Source organism: Pithys albifrons, chromosome 6 (assembly GCF_047495875.1).
Source record: "Pithys albifrons albifrons isolate INPA30051 chromosome 6, PitAlb_v1, whole genome shotgun sequence".
Classification (NCBI taxonomy): Eukaryota; Metazoa; Chordata; class Aves; order Passeriformes; family Thamnophilidae; genus Pithys; species Pithys albifrons.
The window spans coordinates 36,838,037-36,853,653 of record NC_092463.1 but is presented as its reverse complement, the minus strand read 5'-3'; the positions used below and the strand labels follow the sequence as shown (position 1 = coordinate 36,853,653).

At 41.6% G+C, this 15,617-nt stretch overlaps 1 protein-coding gene across 4 annotated transcripts in view; it reads right to left on the bottom strand.

Annotated features, from left to right (window-relative positions):
- Positions 1-15,617, bottom strand: part of RGS6 (regulator of G protein signaling 6) — a 283,923-nt gene that overhangs the window by 91,133 nt on the left and 177,173 nt on the right. The gene's annotated exons all lie outside the window — the stretch shown is intronic.

Genomic DNA, 15,617 nt, shown 5'->3' with positions numbered 1-15,617 from the left:
TGACTGCAAAGTGTATCAACCCCAGACAAATCAATGCAACAAAAAGTTGACCTACAGACAACCTTTCTGTGTTTAAAAAAAACCCAACCAACAAAACAAGCTGGCTGCAAGTTTCAAAATTTCTTAGAGTACTTTGTTCCATTTTCAAAACTGAAAGGCCCTCAGGAGCCTATATCAAAACCAGCTTTCAACAAGGTGTACTGGCATAACAATGCCAAGCTTACTTTTTCAAAGGCACTTCAAGTGATTCACCTGGCCACACAGATATTGGAGGATCCTGTGTTTGGTTTCAAACATTCATCTCTTTCTTGAGCTGGCATATGGGCCCAGAATAACTTCTACAACTGATAAGGTTATTTCTTTCTTTACAATTCTACAGTCAGAATTTTATAAAATAGATTAAGATTTCTAGGTAAACCTGGCCGTATTTTGTTTTTAGTCATAGTTTCACATATAAAATTATACATTTAAAAAAACCCCACCCACAATGTGCAAACATTTTAGTTCATACACAGCAAAATAAAGAGCTATGTAATACACATCATTGAATTCCAGTACTGCAAAGATTGCTTCTAAAATGACCAATGATATATATCAAAACTGTCCATTAAGGCTATTGCACATTATCATCACTTCTACAATCCTGTCTGGCACTTCTGATTATTTATAGAGAGTAGCTTGCATATTATCCCATGCCCCCAAAACACCATTAAATTACAATTTTCAACACCAAAAGCCTGACTTAAAAAAAATCAAGAATTAAAAAGCAAAAAACAAACTAACTTTATGTAACAAAACATAGGTGCTACTTATGTTAATGTGTGAGTCTATACAGGTTTGCACTAGAAGTGGAATTTCACAATACCTCTCCAGAAATAAAGTTTGCTATGCAATAGGACAAGACGGGATGAACTGTGAGTGACTCCCTCCTCCAGCAGAGAGAGGCAGAAACAGGCTCAGAGACCCAGTCAAGCCAATCAGGTACTGCCAAGTGACACAGCTGAAGAGCAGATGCTACCTTCCTTTAATTTAGCAAAGCCAGGGAGGTGGCTCAATGGACCCATGTAGACATGACACAAAGCATCTGCAGGTTTTACCTCTCACTGCGGCAGCATATTAATCCACCTCTAGGTATCATCTGCAAAGGATACCCCTCCTATTTTGCAGGGCAAACCTACAAGTCCATATTAACAATCACTGTTACCCAAAAGTGAAAATATCCAATTGCAGATGACCATCATAATTGCAACAGCTTTTCAGCCTCTCCTGACATATTCCCACGTGCTCCCATTCCTATGTGCTGCCTTGCTACGCATTAGAGAACATCTGCTCTAATACCTGAAAATGTGGACTATTTTCATAGAATCACAAAGTGGCTTGTGTTGGAAGGGAACTTAAAGATGATCTAGTTCCAATGTCCCTACCACAGGCAGGGACACCCTTCACTAGCCCAGGCTGCTCAGAGCTCCATCCAGCCTGGCCTTAAACACCTGCACAGATGGGGCATTCACAGCTTGTCTGGCCAACCTGTTCCAGTGTGCCACAATGCTCACAAGTAAGGAATTTTTCCTTAATATCTAATCTAAACTTACTCTTAGTTTGAAACCACCACCACCCTTGTCCTGTCACTACATGCTCTTGTAAATACTCTCTCTCATCTTTCTTTTAGGCTCCCTTCAGGTACTGGAAGACCACAATTAGGTCACCCCAAAGCTTTCTCTTTTCCAGGCTGAACAAACCAAATTCTCTCACCCTTTCTTCATAGGAGAGATGCTTTATCCCTCTAATAATCTTGGTGCCCCCTCCTCTGGATCCCTCTTGCTTTTAATGCAGCCCACTAGTTTGGCTTTCTGGGCTGCAGGTGTACATTCATTGCCAGCTCGTGTCCAGCCTCATATCCCCCAGCACCGCCAACTCCTTCTCAGCAGTGCTGCTCTCCATCTGTTCATCACCTGGGCTGTATTGATATTGGGGCCTCTATCAGCATCCTGCTTGCCATGTCTCCATCAGTGACAGCAAGGAAAGGGATGATCTTGTATCTACATCTCCATGGTCATCTGTGCTACAGCCTCCATGTCTGGCATCAGGCTCTTGTGTGAATGGTTATACTAAAGGGTGCTGTCAGACTGCACAGTTTAGCAGTGTAAGACACAAAGCCCATAAGAAACCAGAGGCAAGGATCCTTGCTCAGCTGCTTGTGTTTAACCTGTCTTAACTTTTTAATTGCTGTGTAAGGGTGGTTAATATGGGTTTTCACTCCCAAGAAATGAAAAACACTTGAAATATGCAAAGGCATTCTGAAAACACCCTTTTGATAAACATCAGTTTTACCTGGTATGCAGGTTGTGAGAGGCTGCTCCAAGCATAAGTGGCAGAGAAGAAAGTGTGAAGCTGGGGGAGAAAGAGATGACATCAGAAGGCGCTGACAAGTTACTCATACCAAGGGTAGACTGAAACGATTGTGGGCTTCAAGCAAACTACAGTGGGTGAGGCTGCACAGAATCTGCACCACACACATGCAAAAAGAGCAGACAGGAACTAGGAGAAAGAGCAGCACGATTTCTTCATTTTAAAAGAGAAGCATTTTAAAAAATATGCTAGTAAGGCACCTACTGCACAGATGCAAATCTCAAATAAATTGTCCCTAAAATGGGCATTGCCTTTCTATGAACAGACTAGCCCAGGAATACCAGGCAAGAAGAGTGGGTAGTGACAAAATCAGACATCTTTTTTTAAGATCTTTCTTTCAACAGCATGGGCCCTAATGGAGTGAACTCTAACAACAGTAGTCTCAGACTGACAAACCTCCAGCCTGACACTGCACATGCAAAGTTTTTTTCCCTAGTCTGATACTTTGCACCCCAGAGTGACTTTTTCAGTGCTCTCGCAATCTGCTCCTATAATACTGCTACTATTTCATCTCACGTAATCTGAATCCCAGTTTCAGAAAATGCTTCATAGCTTGAGACTATTTTAAGCAATGCATGCAACCCATCCCTGAATCTATCCAAACTGGTAAGAAATCCTTTGACCACTGAAGAGAAGTAATGAAAGGGAATTTAATCTTGCTATTTCTGGATTAAACAGTTGAGAGGGAAGGACTATAGGACTCTGTGGCACAGAGGACAGCTGTTTCCAGAGCTGTGCCTAAACTGACAGAGTCTAGACATCATGAATGAGAGCTCAGCAGAGGTAAAGAAGCTTGTCAGAGCAGAGTCTGGAATCCAAAATTTAATTATTCAATTATGCCAAGGCTGGTGTAAAACACTGAGCTATTTCTACCTCTGTGTCCCTATGACTGCCCTCACACTGCTGTGGGTGTAATTACATAAGATGCACAATCCTTTAGTGGAAAGTCAGATTATTTAAGGAAAACAGCTGGCAAATTTAGAGCTATGTAGGAGCACAGAAACGTCAATGCTGAACCAAGAGCATGTCAAACATGACCCAGATACCTAATTAGAAGTTATGCTCAAATCTAACTTGCACAGGGCTTCAGAAAGAGGCTTACTGAATAGAGAGGCTGCAAGAAGTTCACTCTTGAGCTTTATTTGCCTGATTGCATTAGATACTGTTTTGATCTCCCCATTCTTCCCCAACTTTAATGTCACAACACTGACAAATTTCTCAGGAATGGAGAGGGGAGAGCACCGTTACAGAACGATGATGCAGAGAGTCTCCTCTGTGAGCTTTGAGGAAAGTGTCAAGGCTGTCAGAGGGCTTCCCCCAGTGCACAGAGGTGTGAGCTCAAGGCTTCATGCCTGTTCCCAGACAAACTGCTGTGAGGCAGCACCCAGCCATGGGAACTGAGGAGCTGTGAGGAGGATGCTCTCCCTCTGAAATGTTGGCTACAGCAACCCGTCTGTCTCAAGAACCTCAGCCTAACATTCTAAAGAGGAACAAATGAGCAGTATGTCACTGAGAGAGATGGTGCTGAGATATGCTAACATACTACAGGAATACCTCACAGCTGCTACAAGTAGGCCGAGAAGATTCCTAAAACATCTGGATGATAACTTCATGTTACAGGTACTAAGGGAGCTGACTAGAAAAGATGCTGTCCTTGATCTGTTGCTTGTGAACAGCAATAATTTACTTTTATGACAAGGTAACCCACGTAGCTGATCAAGGGAAGCCAGTTGATACAATCTTTTGGGATTTCAGTAAAGTTTTTGAGACTGTCTCTCACAGTATCCTGCCGAACAGTGTCCAGCACAGCTGGATAAATGCATAATGTGATAAGTGAGTAGCTGGCTCATGGGTAAGGCATGAAGGGTTACAGTAAAAATGGGGTTACATCAGGCTGGTGGGATTCCATAGGCCTCTATTTTAGGGCCGATTCTTGTCAACATCTTCATAAACAACTTGGATAAAGGAATCAAAGGCATACTAAGTTTGCTGATGATACTAAATTGGGAGGAGCTGTTAGCTCTCTCGAAGGCAGCAAGGCCCTGAAGAGGGACCAGGACAAGTCAAAAGACTGGGCAATAACCAACTGTACCAAGTTTAACAAAGACAAGTGCTGGACTCTGCATCTAAGATGGGGTAACCCTAGATGTACATATAGACGGGAGAATGAGACACTGGAGAATGGCAATGCAGAAAGAGATTTGGGAGTCCTGGTGGATGGCAAGTTGAATATGAGCCAGCAGTGTCCTGGCAGCCAGGAGGGCTGTCCATGTCCTGGGTGGCATCAGGCACAGCATCGCCACCTGTCTGACGGAGGTGATTGTCATGCTCTGCTCTGCAGTGATGTGGCTGTACTACTGCGTGCAGTTTTGGGCACCACAACGCAAGAAGTATACAAAGTTATTAGAGAGCATCCAAAGGAGCGCTACAAAGCTGGTGAAGAGCAGCTGAGGCCGCTGGGATTTTTCAGCAAGAGAGGACTGAGGGCAGACCATTGCAGTCTGCAACTTCCTTGTGAGGGGAAGAGGAGGGGCAGGCACTGATCTCTTCTCTGTTGTGACCAGTGACAGGACCCAAGGGAATGGCCTCAAGTTGTGTCAGGGGAATTTTAGGCTGGATATTCGAAAAAGGTTCTTCCACCAGAGGGTGATTGGGCACTGGAACAGGCTCCTCAGAGAAGTGGTCACAGCAGAGTTCAAGAAGCATTTGGACAACACTCTCAGGCACATGATGTGACTCTTGGAGTGGTCCTGCGCAGGGTCAGAAGTTGGACTTCAATGGTCCTTGTGGCTCCTCTAACTCAGGATATTCTACAATTCTATGATACTATTTAAAAAGCAGAAACAGATCCATTTGCATACATATCATTGATAAGAATAAAGGTAAAAAACTGCTTACCAGACTATTTTCTTGATAGGCATCTTCCTGTTAGGAATTTGCCCCCATTAGGCAAATGGGTACCATGAAGAGTAGTGTGGTAGTGCTCCACCTCAGAGGGGTAAGGTAGCTGTGCAGCAGGATAAGAGAGGTTACAGTATCCCTGCACTTGGCACTTGTGCAGCAGTTAATGAAAAGTTCAGACAATTTTGGTTTTCACTGTTGAAAAAGGTTGTTAAAAACCTGGGTAAGGGTCAAAGGGAGAAGCACAAGAGGAATTAAAGGCTTGGGAAAAGTGCTTTGAAGTCAGACATGCTTTCAGGAACAAAACTCATTAAAAACATGAACACAAAGTGAAGTGGCTATTTCGCTGCAGTAACTAAGTATTACTTGGGGGATTAAAAATACCTTCATTGTCAACGCTAATACCAGATTCAGTACCAGACTGTTCTCTAGACAGTCAGATCAGAAACAGCTTTTGAGCATATTACTACAATAACATTTTTAAGGTTACAGCAGATTTTTTTTTTAGGCCAGGCATTTTTAAGTTGGATACTTTCCAATAAGATCTACATTAATAAATGGTATTTGAGGCAGGGAAGATGTTTGTAAGCAGATCTAATGAAAGTACCACCACAACCTGTCAGCTGCACAGGTCAGCACAATGAGCAAGGGTCTTCATTCCTCCTCTGTTCTCTCATAGTCAGCCCTCTCCTCCCAGGAACAAGCATTGCACTTTCAGCAGTTCAAGGACACAAAGTAAGACTTGTGAGCTTTTACATCCAAGTTATTTATTGCTGGGCACGTGGCTGCAGTGTCTAAGCATGGTGCCCAGACACACCAAACTTGGGGCAAAGCAAAATTCTGAAATTGGTAAACACATGCATAGTGACCAGCTAATTTTGAGAGGGTTTTTGTGTTGAGTTGGGGGGTTTTATTAGTTGTGGGTTTTTTCCCTTTCTTCTCCCATTCCCCCCCTCTCCCCCCCCATTTTTAAGTTGCATGAGTTTCAAGGAGAAAAAAAGAGAGACAATCCTATCCACAACAAAATAGGTACCAAAAAAAAATTCTATGCAATACAACTTAAAACCCTAAAAGATGTAAAACCTTTCACTGGTAGAGACACACTTTTCTTATCAATCTATGGGGGGGTTTTTTTGCCTGTGAGTATAATTACTATTTTACATGAACCAGCTTCTCAAAGTTTCCTGCAAGTTTTGTTTCTCATTCCTAGGTAAGAGTTAATCTGCATTTCTAGCTGTACTGTGGAGGTATCTGCATGGAGAAAATTCTTATAGTGTAAGTGACCTTGTAATGGAGCAGAATTCTGAGACTCTCTTCTAGCAAATCATGTGGCCATCGAATAGGCATTAACTGAACAAAGAACTAATTGCTTAGTTTTATTTCTCTGCAGGACCAAAATATAATTTTCTTCTCTGCGTGTGGTAGTGAATCATACATCAAAAATATCCAAGCTCATCAATTCATACCATACTCAAAACAAATCCATGGGAAACAAGCATGCAGTTTTAAGAGATTTATACACCCAGGAAATAAAAAGTTAAAGAAAACACAGAAATGCATATTATTTGAATAACAGATATGCATGGGAAGCCTGAAAGCTTTTTTGTTTTCCTGTTTGTCTTTTCGTATAGAAGGTTCTAAAACAAAATCTATGGTGCTTTCAGGTGTTATGTAGTGCAAATACCTAATAGACCCAAGAGCTGCATATTTCTACTGGAAAAGGGAGAATAAAACAAGTTATTCATCATAATTTGGGGTATCCACACAGACCAGGCCATACAATTTGTCTGCTCTATCACTGCACCAATCCCCTTCATCTGCAGCATCTTCTGGGGATGTATTCTCACTGCCCAGTGCAGCTTTCAGCAACAGTGATTTCTGAGTGACGTGCTATTTATGGCTAGTAAAAATAAGCTGGTACTTTGTACTATTTAAAGTAAAAAGCCAAACTGAACCCTTCCTTTTCACCCCACCCCCAAGAGTTACATTAAGGGAACTTAAATGATGTAACTGAGAGATATATCAAAAATACAAGACTCATTCATCTATCAAATCTAACATGTAAAAATTACTTACAAGACTGGATTTACCATTATTGAAGTTACCTTCTGCATTCTTTACAACAGTACACTGATTAAAGTCAGGAAATTTAAACCCCAGAACAAACACTTGGGGTTTTTGCAATACAAACTCTCCAATTAAAATGCAAGTAAGAATATGCTCAGTAAATAATACCCTGAAAATTCCTGTGACTAAAAAAAAGCCAAAGAATACTAGATAACAATGAACAAAATAAAGGCATAGAGTAATGAGGCAGATGTATTCACCCAATAATGGGAGGGGTTTATTTTTCCAATGGTTGCAATGGCATTGAATTAAAGCAACAGATTCAAAGCAATAGCTGTCAAACCACACTTAAAGATTTATGCCTTCACATTGCTATGGATTACCAATGGGCACTCATATATCATTGCTTTTGCAGTACCTCAAAGTAAAACTCGTTTCCGTAAGAGTCAGAACTCCATATATTCCTTGGCGGGTATGTGGTTTCTTGGGCACAGCAGGAGCAAAGCTGCTCTGCTGTGAATCTGATGCTTAGCAGCCCACGGGAATGCTGGATGCAGGGCAGAAACAATATAAGAGGTGTGAAAAAAACCAAAACTGTGTTGATAGATCCTTCATCACACAACTCCCAGGTTGCTATGAAGTGAAAAGACAGGAGAGGTGAAGTATTGCAGCTTTAGTGCAGTTTGCTCAACACTCACATCCAAAAAGAGAACGCCACATAGTTCTTATAATTAATCTCTGCACTTTTGCTGCGTCATTCAGATCTAGAATCAACCTTCTGTAATAATGCTGTGCTTTTGAAGACAGCAAGATGAATGCAGAAAAGCATTCATCATTCATCTCTATATATTTCTACAGGCATTGAAATACTGTTGACTTTTCTTTTTCACGCTTTATTCATTAGCCACCATATTCCATCAGCTAAATGCTGTATTTCAGAATAAAACTACAGTCAGCAACAAAAATGTTCTTAATACGTAATGTTTTTTGTTATTGTGGTGGAATTACCAATTCATCTAAACACTGGAGATCAGCAGGCAATTTATCATGAATCTGTCTCTATTCCAGCTTTTAGTCTCAATTGAAAGACTGAAAAGACCTAAAAGCAAATCTTGCAGAGGGGAAACTAAATCATTTTTAATAGCTTCGCTTTGTTCCAGGCTCATAGCTTTCAGTTGATGCTTTCCAACCCAGCAATTCTCATGATCATGTTCATCAGTAAGAAAAATTATAAACTTGAGTTCTAATTTCTGCTCATATGGTTGGAAGGTCTTCTTGGTTTTACTTTCCCTTTGCCAGTATCTCTGGTGTCTAGAAAAAACAGACAAGTCACTGCAGAAAGATAAAGCTGGACCATTTTGTGATTTTTCATTGTAGTTTCACATTGTAGTTTCATGGAACATCCATGCAGCATAATTATTTAAGTTTCTGATTTTGTCATAGCTCCACTTGGCAGATGCAGAGGGGGAAATACAGCAAACACAGGTAGGACCTTCACAATTCTAACGTACGATAGTTAAACTTCTCATAATATTCAAGCCTATAGCACTTAAGAGACCACCTTAATGACTGAATACTAAAGCTTCAGGATGTGTTTCATAAGTGCCTCAGTGGCCTAAGCCAGATTTTAATGCACCCATCTGCTGTGATGTGCATTTCCTCCAGTGTTTTCCATCTCAGGTATGACTACTTTCAAGTACTGTCATATGAAAGAACATGGTTGTGAAAAGCACCAATTTTGGTAATTTTAGGTGATGGTTAATACCATTTAATCATTTAGGATTTATCCCACAATGCATTTTTAAGGGATGTGCAAGCTTCATGTGACATACAAGCGTGCTTTTGTGATGAGAAATCTGGATGGAGAACTATGAAGCAGACACACAAAAGTGGCATCAATGGCCAGCTATGAAAGCCATCCTTCCTCTCAAAGCTCAGAGTAGCTGTCAAGTCACACATACCCTAATATTTGGGTTGGGTTTATGCCACAAAGCGAGAGAGGGCCACTACCGTGGAATGAGCGGCATACAGAATGCACCACACAAACTACACCTGGGCTGGGAAGGCACAATACACACACAGCATGGCTTGGGGAAAGCTGTATGAAGTGAACTATAGCTTGGCTGCAGCAGGGGGCAGTGATACACAAACACTCGCAGTACTCACTCTGCATAGCACCTACAAATGCAGAAACACATCTTTAGTTATTTCTAGCATACAACAGTTACCACCCTTAGGCTTATTCTTAAGAATTGTGCACTATTTACAAGTATTTAGGTCTACACATGTGCAGATGCGCAGAGATATATTGAATATTTACTGCTTAAAGTGTTAATTCTGATTGCTTTCTCTTATTTGACAACCATATCCTATTCAATTAGTCTGCTGTCCCCCTTGTCCTCTGAAAATCAAATTCTTTAAACTATTGTTTCACGAGGTGTTTATTTGCATCTCAACAACAGGAAAGGAATTGCTCCACTTCAGGGGGCTTATTTTCATGTTTTCCTCTCTGGTCCCTCTCTCCCTTTGAAAAGTAAGAAGCTGGGTGCAGTTAAGGAAAAAAAGGGAGGGAGGAGGGTGCCATGGATGAAGGCAGCTTAAGTCTTTGGCTCCTTAACTGGGTTAATTTGTCTCCTGGCATGTGATTAGAGAGCTTAAGAGAAAGCTACAAGATAAAAAATAATTGCAAGGCATGGGCTACTCATGTAATTGCTGACATGTCTAATGCTGTGTGATTCTCAGCAGCTTTGAAGTACTAGACTTCTTATCGAGGAATGGATGGATTACATTTCCACTGGGTGCAATTTGAAGAAGAGGTGCATAAAAGAAGGAAATGTAAGTTGTTGTGAAGAAGCCCAGTCTTGACTTGAATTACTTTAAATGCAACTTGCTCAGAGCAATTGATTTTTTATAAGAAATAAATGGATTTGTATGCTTGACCAGTATTTGGCTAAACTGTTGAATTTACTGTGCAGCATCTGGAAACCCATCAGAAATTATACAGTACTATATATGTACATATAAACATATGTCAATTTTTACCCATGAGTATGTTCTTTGTATTATTTACAAATCAGTAAACACCCAAAATTAGTTTGGATATTGATTTAAGTTTTGTCATTCTTGTTTGTTAGTTTGTGGTTTTGTTTGCATCTTTTAGCTAAATAGGCCCATTCAGGTTTAGTGAAAGATTGAACTTGGTTTAGATTTTGGACTATCTATATCTCCTAACTTTGCCTAAAAAAGAGTCAGTACCACACTTCAAGTGTCCTATTTTTTCAAAGCAAAACTAGAGAGGAAAGACAAATAAGATCTAGAACAACACTACCTAAATGTTGAGGGAAATCTACCAGACTCAGTCCTGCAGTTAGAGCCCTATGGGTAGGTGATGCAAGCAGCTGGACAGACAGCCTGAGGAAGCCAAATCCATTTGTCATCAGCTTATAGAGGTTTTGGTCCCAATGAAAAGAGTTACTGTAAGGCATCAAGGCAAGTTCTACCCCTGAAAACAAAGCATTCAGAAAGAAAACGTTCTGGCCAAGCACTCAACCTTGCAGCCTGCTCTCCGGGCCCTGCTAGGTGATGGGTACTGGCTCTTACCAGTATTGCCAGTCCTGGTCCTGCTCTCCACACAACATCATCTTTTTTGTACAGTTCTTGTGAACAGGGACCTTTCAAACCCTAGACACAAGGAACTCATTTCTCTCTCGTGCCTCTGGCTACGATTGTGCTGGTTTAAAGGTAAACTAGGAGGAGAAACAAACCCAACACAAAAGAGATTATAAGTCAGCGTTACAATTTAATGAAAATATTACAATTCATGCAGTGACACAAAGAGAAATTGGTTTTAACCCACAAAACCCAGAAGTATAACCCAGGACCCTGGGGCACAAACAGAATGGTGTTTGTTGGCCCCTGTGCTGAAACCCACGTGGTTCCCCAGAGACCAAAGTAAAAAGAAAGGAAAGAAAAACCTGTTGGTGCTGATGACAGGCACAGCCCTGTTGAGATTCTAGTCTTCCTCTGGGTCTGATGAGTGGTCCCAGAAGTCCCCAAACCTCATGGCTATATACCCTCTGGTTCAGGTGGGAATGCCCAGTACCTCCCCCAGGGTGGGGACTTGCACAGTGGGTGATCTGACTCTGTGAGTCATGGGGTATTTGGAATCGTTGCTGGCCCATTAGCAGACATGCCCCCTCAGGCTGGGTGTGGAGGTGCTAACAACTCCAGAGGGGAGTTATTATAGCTCCTGTCTCACAGGTTTCTCTAACACCCAGCTTACAGCCTGAGGGGTCAGGTGTGCCCTGGGCAGCTGCTGCAAATGGTCCATTGTTAACAGTTCATGAGAAATGACAAAGAGGGTTTAGAATACACAGATTTGGTCACACCCATACAGTGATAAATTGGTCCCAGCTTGCTGAACTAGGACAATGCTATCTGGATGAGGGCTCCTCTGAAGTAAAAAGGCAACAACCTCAAGACTGGTCCCAGGTGAGCTAATTTTACAATGGGTGCAGGAAATTTTTCAGCAGTACTTGTCTGCCCTGAACTGCATCACCAGGGAACACTATCAATAAAGAAGTCTCTTTCACAACACTGTGGGGTTTCTGTACTCCAGCCAAATGCATTTTCTTTGAGTGAGTGACATTCTGATGTGTTCTGGGACAACTCCATAGGCATTGCCAAGACACACGCTGGCTTCTTCAGACAAGAGACACATGGCAGTTTAAACTTGGTTTAGCTCTTTAGCCTCGAGTACTGACATGCCATCTGGCACATTTCAGGAATACTGGCACTTTCTGCTCAGAGAGGCCTAGGACTTACGTAAGACAGACATGGCAGGACAGAAGTAAAATGCATTGGCAAGGCTCTGTGCACAACGCTTGGGTGGCAGCAGGTAATCCAAGCCAGTACAGCTGGGACGTAACCCATCAATCCGCTCACAGCCAGGTGGGCAGCTCTGGGAGCGGAGCAAGAAGACAAGTGAGCGTTAGGATGAGGAGCAGTGAGTGAGCACAGCTCGAGGACTGCTGCTGGTAGGAGGAGGTATCACTCAAGCCAGAGCAGTGGGGACAGGCCCGCTTGAAGTTCAAGCTATAGGTCAGAATGCAGCTGTACCAAAACCTCTTGGGAGGAGGGCAGAATAGTGCAAGGGTTTTAGACTGCACCCCTTGGATTGTGGTGGCTAAGGTGCTGGTACACAGGATCAGATAGTACACAAAACCAGGAGAATCTGGAATGAGGGTGGGAATGTGGGGCAGATTGGGAAGCATGAAGGAGGATTTTTGCACTGCTGCAGCACTGACTTCTTTCTGACTTGCTTTGGCAACATTATATAGGACCAAGTCTGAATGAGTGGGAGAAGAAGCTATGTGTTTGGTTCTCCTACCAAAAAGGAGGTTAGTTTTAAGATGTAATTATATGAAAATCAAAAAGAAGATGAGAAAACCAGTTTTGTTGCTGGTTAGTATAATGAGATATTCTCACAAGAGTCTGATGACTCGAAAAATAGAGAATTGCCAATTCATTTATAGAAACAAAAGCATTACTGAGGAAATTTTTTCTCACTAAAAGAGAAATAACCAACTCCATTTATTGCAGCAAATGCCATCAATGTGCATTGGCTGACGACGCATTCTGGGCATGGATTACAGCACTACTCAACACCTGCCCTCGGGCATTTTGTCATTTCATACTCCAAACTTAACATTGCACAATGCAGATGCCATACAGACTGGTTCCATCTTACTTTCATTCTTTATGGCTTGACTGTAAAAGTGAAGGTTTAACCAAGAAGATAATGGTGTGATATGTCCTCCTTTGAGTGACCTACTTTGAGCCAAAGGCTAGAGAAGAGGATACACAAATCCACTTCTACTGCAGATTAAAATATGTCTTTGGCACAGCATCCTCATCCAGTGTCATCATACATTCAAAAAACATTTTTCATCCTTTTTCTCAGATTCCTGTTGTCAAGAGAAGACCATTAACGATAGCCTCCTGAGGTTCCTTCTCCTCATGTTACCCAATGCCTCATTCACAGCTCAGGCATCAGGAAAGATGAAAGCAAAACAGAGATGAGCAGTTCTCTCCATGCTATTCAAACTTTAAATCAAACACCCACTTTGCTGTACTATAAACAGAGCTGCCTGTTTAGAGCACCAAGGCACTGCTGTAATGTTTCTTTTTCTTTAAGATTTTACATTTCTCCTGTGCGAAGCAATTACAATAGAAGTGTCAAGCAAAAATAAATCCCTGTTAATCACAGTCACTGTGAGCCTGCCAAGTAAGTCACATCTCAGCATTGCTGTTTCATTTTTCAGGTAGAAATAAAAAGTGTGTGAGAATGCTAGGGTCTAGAGTTATACTCTTCCTAAGAGGGGGTACCATGTTTTTGAAAATACAAGCTCTTCTCTTGTGTTCGTGATACTATGTGGAATTAGACAAGCACTAAAACCAAGTATCCAATGATCATAATAATTCAGTTGGAAAGATTCTCTGGAGGCTGTCTAGCCCAAACTTCATCCAAAGCAAGGCCAAAAGCACATTTAGGTCAGATTGCTCAGTTCACCTGGACTCAGGGATTTCTGAACAGCTGCAAACCATTGGTTCCACAGTCTCTCACGTCACTGGGCCCATGTTCAGCTGCTCTGGCCCTAACTAACTTTTTTCCTCAATCTACATCTAGTTGAGATTTCTTTCCCTGCATCCTGTGTGCATTGTCTTTGGTACTTTCACCACACAACCCTGAGAAAGGATCTGACCCTGTCTTCTCTACAGCATCTCACTTCCCTCAACATTTCCCTCCCCAGACAACAAACCCAGTGTCCTCAGCTTCCATTCAAAGGTAGGTGCTCCTATTTACACTCATCTATGATAGACACTGATATCATATATACATTTCTTTTGATTTTGTTCTAAAAATAGACAGGTCTATGCATCTGAAAAGAGAAATGAGATACAGAGAAAACTTCAGGCTCTCAGCTGGGCCATTACTTTCCCATACTTTTCAAACTCAGAGGCTTCCTACAGTGTCCATGCATCACAAGAAAGCCATCTTCAATCACCTGAATGCAACAGTACTGAGCTTGTTCCCTTCCAAATCTGAGAATTTTCTGTGAGCTATGGAGAGAGGCTTTCTCCTTATTTCATTTCACCTTCTCGCTATTCCTGGTGTTGTGAAAACCAACCATTTCAAGACAATGCAATTGCAGCAGCTGTTCCAGAATAGAGTACAAGGGAGTTGTGGCAGGGAGCTGCTAACCATAGTTTAAAGATGCTGTGAGGTCTCCTGTTTCCTTTTTCTTCTGAGTAACACACCGTGGCTTGATGATTAGATCAATTACTTTTTTGATGCTATGAATATGAACAAGAATATCAGAAACTCATTTTAGCTGAGTCAGTCTTAAGACATCCAATCTGTGTAGTGCAGACTTAAACTTATGGAATGGGTTTTCAAAGCAGTTATTTTCCCCAGGAACCTCTGAAAATAGTTAGCTCATACCTGATCCAGCCATAACCTGGAATTTTCACATTTCATTCTAGATTCATGTTTCTTTTTCCCCTGTAAAACCCTCACACTGCTACTGTCAGTTATACTGAGTCACCACCCTGAAATCAATTTCAAACAGAAGAGCCTGTTGCTCAATACAAAGAAAATAACTGGACTGAGATGCATTTAAGTAATAATGTCATTCCAATTTTCATGTTCCCTGACTTATACCCAAGAACCCTGTAGATTTGTATTCCATTCGTGTAGCTTAAGTTGGACATTTTTTCTGATATAAGGAAATCAAACCACAGTCCTGAAATCAAACAAAACGCTTCAAATTCTGTTCAATCCAACCATTTTTACAGTAAAAACATTTTTAAGTGCTTCAGCTCACATACATTCTTCTGCAGGGCGCTCTCTGCATCAGCTTGACACCAGCTGCACTGCTAGCATCCCTGTTGCCAACAGGAATTTCCCCATTCCTTTTCAATGGTATAGAAGAAATCCCAAGGGGAAGGAAGGTCCCTTTGACATGCTGGTCTTCTCAGTTATTTGTGGTGTCTAAATGCAACAATGTAACTTTGGCATTTTTAAAGACCATATGATTTTTATGGCAGCAAAGTCACAGTCACAGAGAATGATGCCCTTCATTTTGCAGAATAGGAGAGGAAACTTCCCTAAACAGACTCATCAGTGTGTGTATCTGGTCTGATTTGAAAAAAGACTCTGTGAGACAGAGAAAACTGTA